Source organism: Dipteris shenzhenensis, chromosome 21 (assembly GCF_047967505.1).
Source record: "Dipteris shenzhenensis isolate YYH24624 ecotype China chromosome 21, Dip_SZ_1.0, whole genome shotgun sequence".
Classification (NCBI taxonomy): domain Eukaryota; kingdom Viridiplantae; phylum Streptophyta; class Polypodiopsida; order Gleicheniales; family Dipteridaceae; genus Dipteris; species Dipteris shenzhenensis.
Genome location: NC_141616.1, coordinates 14,162,030 through 14,171,336, shown reverse-complemented (window position 1 = coordinate 14,171,336; position 9,307 = coordinate 14,162,030).

Genomic DNA, 9,307 nt, shown 5'->3' with positions numbered 1-9,307 from the left:
TGAGAGAAACACAATGGTGCTTGAAGGCCACAACATATTTGTTTGGATTTTCTTCAATCCAACCACAGAACACATGAATGTCAACCATGCTTGGAAAAGAGGAGGCGTTCAAAGAATGTGGTGGAGGATGTAAGAAAATACAAGATTATCTATTGACAATAGAGAGCGGAATTTTTAAATGGAAGTATGGGGATGAGACTTCTAGAAAGAAAATGTCCTGCAGATGGCAAACCTAAAGCAGTTAGAAGGTGAGACAGCATGTCGATACATGGATCAAGCAACTGTGCTCCTCGACCGTTTGATTGCCATGTTGGAGGACAATACCAGATTCTGAGCTGGAATGAGCATGTGCTGGCTACCTCATAGCAGGAGCAAGTGATAAATTCCACCTCAAGCTTAAATGGGAGAATTCAAAGACCATGGTGAGAGCACGAGAGATTGCTCAAAGGTTTGACAAAGTTCAGTTTGACCCCACTTCAAAGAAGATAGTTGTCCCTCTACAACCCCCTCAGCTTTTACAGTTGACATCATTGCAAAAGATTGGGGGTACGGCGTCGCATTAACTTGTTCATCAAGGCAAAGAGGAAAGCCATTCCATGGTAAGAAGATGCAGGCCTTGCACATCACCTTCAGAATCCTCAAGCTCTTGTAGCCTCCATGAGATTTCTTCTAACGGGTTAAGGTTCGGCATTTTTGCTCCTTTGAAGAGGTGTCTCCTTTTGATTCACAAGACGTTCATGCTAGTGAGTCAGTGATGCTATTCTGGAATACTTCACTTGAATCTCTTCAAAGTCTTGGCAAAGTTGAGTGGCCCCTATTGATGGTGGCTTGCTAAGGCTTCACTTCTCACTTTCCACTCATTGCTCACTTGTTGGCATACCAGTTGTGAGTCACCTCATACCTCAAGTTGAGTGATTCTATGTTCTTTACCTTTTTGTAAGCCAAAAATGAGAGCGGAATATTTGGCACGATTTCAAGTGTTTGCTACCCCGGGGCTGCCATACAAAAACTTTTCTCCATCGAGTGAAGTCAAGGTCACTCCTACCCCTACCGCTTTTGTCAAAGGTCTATAAGTACCATCAAAGTGTAAGACCCAAGCTGACATTATATGAGCACCAAGACACATGCATCCCAAGTCTCCCGATAATGTAGGATTGAGAGGATAAGTGGATGAGGGGAAGCTAAAACCTCAATGAGGCATTCTGGGCCAAACAAGCTCACAATTTTCTGCTAAAAATTCACTTTGTGTCCAAACAGGATTACCACATGAAGTTCATGGTGAGGAACCAAAGGTTGGTTAGGAACAAATGAGTTTAGAGGACGGAACATCTTAACCATATAAATGCATATTATTACATAATAATTCTGAGAACCCTAGCTCCTTGGCGTAATCATAATAATAACTCCTTGGCTTTTCCTACACTTTGACCTTTTTCTTGAATGTCCTCTTCTTCTTGATCTTCAAAGGGACAAAGTTAGACGAACAACTAGATTCTGGCATTTTTTCAGCCGCTTGAGAGAATTTTCTAGAAGAGACTTACTTTTCACACGTCTCCTTCGCCTAGGAGAAATACTTTCATATTCTAACCAACCAACAATGAAGAACTATGAGAACTGAACATTTTTCCTTTTTGCAACACTAAGAAATTCCACCTCAGCAAAAAGATACAGCACTTGGAAGCTTTGTCAGCATAGAGGAGGTAGGATTGCAAAGTGGGGAGGAGGAGGCACTGAGGGGGCAACAGCTCAAGGAGGGCAATGGAATGCGAGCTCTGTGGAGGGTGTGGCATACCTGCCACCATCCAAGAAGAAAACATGGTAAGAACCATCTTAACTTTAATTGGTAAGACAGGTGTCATAAACCCCCTCCCTTGTTATCAGGGTCACAATGAAATTGTAGCTTAAACACACACTTAAACAACTTGATGTGGACTCCAAAGGTATAAAAAGAGGGGCCTAGAGAGAATTTAAAAAAATGGAAAAAGGATTTGGAAAGTTAGCTTAAAAATTTTTAAAAAAATAATTAGGGGGAAATCAAGTGAAACTATGAAAATTTACGGGGAAGGAAGAGGAAAAAATAGGGAAGAAAATAGGAGGAAATTGGTTAAAGATGCGGAGAGGGAGAGAGAGAGAGAGAGAGAGAGAGAGAGAGACAGAGAGAGACAGAGAGAGATTTATAGCTTTAAGAAAGAAATTGAAAAAAAAAGGAGGAATAAAAAAAAATGAGGGAGTGTTTGTGAGATAGAAGGAAAAGAAATTAGAAAAAATAGGAAAATGGAAAATTTAAAAATTAAATGGATGCAAAAGAAAAACAGAATAGTAAGTGTGTGTATGTGTGTGTGTGTGTGTGTGTGTGTGTGTGTGTGTGTGTGTGTGTGTGTGTAAGACAAGACAACAACCCCTTTTGCATAGTGAAAAGACAAAAGAGTCAGGGTAAAGGATAGAAAGAGAACATTATAGAATTAAGGAAGAGTTTGAGTATGTTGGTAAAACACCTACGAAATTGCATAAAAGGTATAGAAGAGCTTTGATAAGAATTGACAATGTAATGTTTTTGCAAAAAAAAAAGGAGCTTGGTGAAGTCCTCATAGGCATCTCTTTTATTAAAGAGGAGAGTCTGCATACTTGCCACCATCCAACAAGAAAACATGGTAAGAACCAGCTTAACTTTAATTGGGAAGACAGGTGTCATCAACACCCCTCCCTTGTTATCAGGGTCACAATAAAATAGTGGCTTAAGCACAAACTTAAAAAGCTCGATGTAGACTTTAAAGGTGTAAAAAAAGGGGCCTAGAGAGAATTTGAAGAAAAGGAAAAAGGATTTAAAAAGTTACTTTTAAAAAATTAATAACAATAATTGGGGGGAAACAAGTGAAATTAGGGAAAATTATGGGGAAGGAAGAGGAAAAAATAGGGAAGAAAATTGGTTAAAGATGTAAGGGGGTAGAGAGAGAGAGAGAGAGAGAGCTTTAAGAAAGAAATTGAAAAAACATTAGGAGGAATCAGGAAAAATTAGGGAGTGTTTGTGAGATAGAACGAAAAGGAATTAGAAAAAATAGGAAAAGGGGAAAATTATGAAATTAAGTGGGTGCAACAGAAAAAGGAGAATAGTAAGTGTGTGTGTGTTTGTGAAGACATTTTATACCCCCCCCTTCTCTCTCTCTCACATGGTTCTCACATATACACACAAATGTGAATACATATACATTCACAAGTTTATTTACCTATATGTATCTCTAAACAATTATGTGTGTGTGTGTATGTGTGTGCATAAATTTGGAGGATCACATCCCCTTAAAAGGCCTAAACTGTGTAAAGCCTTTATGGGTTGTTACAAATACTTTTGCCATTGCACCTCTAAGCTTTCATAAAACCACCCCTCAAATTTCCTACATGGTTTTTCTTTTCTTATGCAAGGTTATCTGAAACTCAGCTGCATGGAGCACCTAGAGATGTGAAATTTCAGCTACATGGAGCGCCTGCCAAAATTTTAATGCAAATGCATAAGCATATATGTCAATGTATGACACTTAGAATCCAAAGCACCTAATGTCAGAACGATGCATAACATCAGGGTCCATCACTCCAAAGCACCTAATGTCAGCGAGACAATGCATAACATCAAGGTCTAGCACTCCATCACTACTCTCTCTCTCTCTCTCTCTCTCTCTATATATATATATATATATATATATAGAGAGAGAGAGAGAGAGAGAGAGAGAGAGAGAGAGAGAGAGATGAAATGTTGCCATGGAACACTCTTCAAGACCAAAAGATTCCCAAATCGAAGCTTGTCTTAAACCATGCAAATGTAGCGCCCCCCCTAGTTCTTGCCATAAAGCAAAATCAAGCATCCCATAAATCACAGTTGTCTATGTTACATGAACTACCCTCCCCTTGAACAAATGCATGTATTTTCTTAGACATGCGTGCATGAGAGAGAGAGAGAGAGAGAGAGAGAGGGGGGGGGGGGGATCTCACTTCACATGGCTCACGCATTCGCACACATTATAACTATCCCTACACCATTGCAATTCAATCATGTGGGGGATTCGACTCCCTTATATGGTATCCAATGAACCAAGTACATAAGGATCTATGCCTTAACAAAGGAAAAATGGTTTAACTAATTTACACATGCATCATGCTCTAACCATGGGACAACAGATGAATGTCAATCCAATGTGCCCCAAGGAAGAAGAGAATTCAAAAAGTAGAAACCATGGGCTAGATTGTGTAAAGCCTTTAGTTTCTCCATTGCACCTCTAAGGTATTATAAAACCACCCCTCAAGTTTCTTACATGGTTTTGCATGTCTTATGCAAGGTTATATAAAACTCAAAGTTAACCATCTCAAGAAATGATGTCTATATAAATGAATATATGCAAATGCAAATGTATAACAATTGCATAAGCATTTATGCATACACATATGGTTCTGGTTGTCTTATGTGAAGTTATCTACCTAACGTGTTTGATATAATGGACTTCTACATGGCAACATAATAAATCTTGGGTTATGAGATACATTAGTTTGACTAACCACATGAAATGTATGAAATTATATAGTTTATTCTAGCACAATAGTGTGGGATTATTCTCTAGGAAAGTGTAATTCTAAGCTCCAATCTTTATACACTACATGCTCTATAATAATTCAATCATGTGGAAAATTACACTCCCTTAGATGGTATGCAATCAACCACCTACATAAATATCTGACTAGAAAATGGTTTAACTAATGCATCATGCTCAAACCCATGCATTCCACTTAGAATTACCCATGCATCATGCTCAAGCGATGAGACAATGTGCCGCAAAGAAGCAAAGAATTCAAAAAGTAGAAAGCAAGGGCAAATGGTAAGAAATAAACATCACCTACCTGAGTAAACCAAAGTACTGTAGAGGAGATACTGGCGGTCAAATAATTTACTCGATGACCTGCAAGAAAAACAACCAAAGAGAAAAGGAAAAGCAATGTCAACCATGCATGTTTTAGTTTCAAGCATATATGTGCAATGAATCATATGTCTCATGGTCAGAGCATTTCATTACATTTTTATATTTTCATGCCTCGTAAGGATTCAACCTTTGCAATATATTTCATAATAGATGAAATCCGTCCCTCCCTCCCTCCCTCCCTCCCTCCCTCCCTCTCTCTCTCTCTCTCTCTCTCTCTCTCTCTCTCTCTCTCTCTCTCTCTCTCTCTCTGTGTGTGGTTATTCATGAGGAGCAGGACGAGGCGTAGGACCATGAGCATAGAGATAGCCCATCTTGCCAGAGAGCACCGATGGTTCCACCCCGAGGATGTACATATGACATGATCCGGCAACACCGCAGGATGATCTTACACAGAGGCCGTACCCGTCGCTTTATTTCTAGACGATGGAGGATGATGGCAGATTTTCAGAGGAGATTGCTCCATGGAGACTTGGCACCGCCAGCAGCCCACTTGACACTTGCCTAGATCTTCACACTCATGGCAGGAGGCATGGTCGATGGCCATGACTTCCATCATTTCTTTGGATCACAGACCCCTTAGGGAAGACAATGTTCCTCATATTTCATATTTTACATTTTGTATCTAGGCATTTTTGGTACTCTATTTCATTTCATTTTGCATCTAGGATTTTTGTAGCCATTTTTGGCATCTTAGCTATATTACGATGAGGCCACCTAGTTGGCGCATCGTTGATGATGTATTTTCCTTTCGGATGATTTTGTGTCCCATAGGCCATGTATGGCCTTCCGTGGACCTTTAATAAAATTTCTTTCTTTCTTTCTTTCTTTCTTTCTCTCTGTCTCTGTCTCTCATATGCATGCACGAATGTGTAAGAACATATAGGCATTCATTCGGGGGGGAGAGGGCCTCTTCCTCACACACACCGCCAGGCTTGATAGTAGACCCCTCAGTTGCAAGCAAGGGCAAGGAAAAGGCTATTTTTCAAAGATCTCTTGATCTTGTGTTGGTAGATCTATCATTTGTTGCAAATATGGGGACTTTCCATATGAAATCTTTCATGTCACCATAAGGAACTACAAAAGGGAATGTTTTAACTTCTCTATGTTTTGTCCACGGATTCATTTCTTTCAAATCAACCATTTTACCACATTGTGAGATGCATATCATCATTATATTATGAAGGAACCTTAATCACAACATCAATGCTCATGAAGTTTTAAAATATTACCTTGACATTGGTGCTAGATTTAGACTTTTCTACTTGTTCCAGAGGCAGTTCCATCCTACTTGTTCCATACCTAGCGTAGAGAGGTCTTCCTATCAATAGGACTGAGTCACTAGTTCTCCACCTATCATGTCTATTTTCATGCATATGAAGTCATTGCTGTCGACTATCCTACAATCGATTATCTTCAAGCCTTATGGGTGCAAGTCATTGTACATCCATAGGCCAAGTAGAACTTCTATCCATAGTGAGGAACTTGGGAAATTTGCCTAAGTTGCTCCACATTCACTTTCGGTCTTTGGTGATGTCTTTCTCCATTAGAAGCACACCGTTCTTCATGTTAGTTAATTCTTTGGCCATCTACTATGACTAGCCTTCTTCCTTCATATCTTTCTTGACATAATTTCTTTGGAATATTAGTCAAGTATTGTCAAAGTCATTCTCTTCGTCCTCTAGCATGGTCTTGACACTCATTTTGATGTTCCATGAAGGAAATGGCCAACTACTTGAAATCCAACCTTTCTATAGATAAATGCTAGACTCCACCTACCATGATGAGCCTTTGTCTTCCAATCTTTTGGGATGCCTAAGACCAAAACCACGTTCCAACCTTCTGGCTCTGCATAGTATCAACTTCCACCCCTAGGGCAGCATGGCCGAATCTCTCTCCTCATGCTCTCCACTCTTGTTGGACAATTGATGCTTTTGCCAGTCTCCTTTGGGCATTGAACTCCAGTTCTAAGACCACTCCGATTCGCATGGTAGGATGTAGCCAATTCCTTTGCCTCAACAACTATTTGCACATAGCTTTGTATCTTTGTATTCTTTTAGAGCATGTGTCAGGCCATCATTTAAGGTAGGAAGTATGCAAGTAGCTATCCAAATACTTTTTGTATCCCACACACCGGTCTTTTAGCATACCACCAGACCCTGCCACTCATCTGGAGTTACTTGGAGAAAATTCTTGTAATAGCCCACACTTCCTAGCAACTATTTCACTTAGTCATTGGTCAACATGAAACTTTTGATGACCTCTAAATTTTAGGCATACCATGGTTCTCTAGGTGTTCCTCTCTAACAACTCATCAACTCAATTCAAGTGACCCTTCCCCAACAAGATTGCCAAAATATCGACACTTCAATTTCCTCACCCATGACTAACTTAAGGTGCTCGGTGTTATCCCAAACCTATGCAGTGCTTGGTGAAGATGCTCGCTCTTGCAATACTTAGTGCAACTACTTGGGTGATAGAATATATAATATTAAACACTCAAAGTTTGGGGTTAGTTGTTGAAGGGAGAACCGTATAGTGATGGGAGAATCAAGCTATCTTAGGGATTCCTTTGGGATGTCTAGCCCCCAGTGTCACGAGGACTTTGAGGTAGCCTATTATTTGGCATTTGGAGGTTTAAGGTCAAGAACCTTCATGCTAGGATTATGGAAAAACATTTTCTAGGCATAGTGTTAGCCAGATATTTTGTATCACAGAGTCTGCCTAGGGAAACATAGGCACCCACGAGAGCCCTCTCCCAATTGGAGGGGCTAGGAATCAAACATACTAGATATAGATTCTACCATGCTTGAGACTTGGAGTCTTGTTTTACAAAGTGCCTTAGCTCCCTACACCAGTTTTCTAAGATAGGGGTGCCCATGAGAATTCAATACTTGCACCAAGCTCTTGACTCCACCTACTCCATGCATTATAACATGGGATTGGATGGGTCTTCTTCAGCAAAAGATGGATGGAGAGCTAGATATGGATGGGGCCATAGATTTTCTTGAGTGGTAGAATATTAGAGTATTTGGCCATCTGGGCAAGGGCTGGACCATCAACCCAACACCAGTCACTTTGGGACAAGATAGGTTGCAGTGGTGACTCTAGATTTGGGAGTGATGTCCCCTTCAAGAGGTATAGTGAGATGCATTGTCCATTGTCTTTAGCTGGAGGCATCTACTTGAGCTCCTTTGAGGGAGTGGCATTGAGCATGTAACCTAGGAGGCCATCTCTAGATTTTGATTGCATTTATGGACGTTGTGTGCATTTTTGGCAAAAGTTCGAGGTCCTCGAAGGCTTTTTCGAGCTATTATGAGACAATTGCTGCATTTTTGAGACCCACTTTTGCATTTCAGAGCTGTCTTGCTGACTGGAGCATCTGCAGCTTTTGCCTAGCCATCTACATCAATTGTACGCTCCTACTCGACTATCCGTACAACACCGTACCAGTCTTGCACTACCATCTCATTTCTGCTGCACCACCATACGGATTTGCCACCAGCCCTCTGATTTACCTGTCATATGATTTGCCCATATAGTTCATGCTTTGGTGCTGCTGCTCATGATGTTTTGGAGGTGTTGACTTCGCCTCTACTCCAGCCCATGACTTGCTCTGTGAAGATTTCAGACCTCTATCTACCTCAAAACCCTAAAAGTCAACTTTTGGAATAGATGCTCAGATCTTTTAAAATTTTTAGGGCTTTTATGATTTGAGGGCTCCTAAGTGTTGCAAGAACACTATCCTGCAAGAAAATTTGAAAAGCCCCAAATTTTCCCAAACCCTAATTTTCAAAATTTACGACATTTCTGTTATTTAAAAAAGAAACATTTTGGGTCACATTCCCTCATTTTAGTAGATATGCCAAAACTAGGCTCCCTTGTCTTTCTTTTTTATTATGGTAACCAACCATCTTTGAAAACTTCAATCTCAAAGTAGCCATCTTGTATCCCAAATTGGCACAACTTAACACTTTTATCTCTAGTTTAAAGCTACCTGGATTTGGGCACAAAATGAGCATAATTGAAGACTAATGACTTACATATATAATAATGCATGAAACATTGTGAATAGTGATGCGCTTTGTTTCACTATTGACTTGGTGCACGTTCTTGCCATAAGTGAAAGTTAGATTGATGAATAGATATCATCTATGAGGATGCAGTTTACCTAATTTGCATAAGAGTTACAATAACGGAAGCACATTAACACTATAACTCCCTGATTGGGATCGATTGTAATAGAGATGATAAAGATACTTGATGACGGGATTTCTCTCTACATACCTTTACCCTTCCTATCACCTCTTGCTTCTCTAACTTAATCTAGAATTGGGACTAATTTAGGG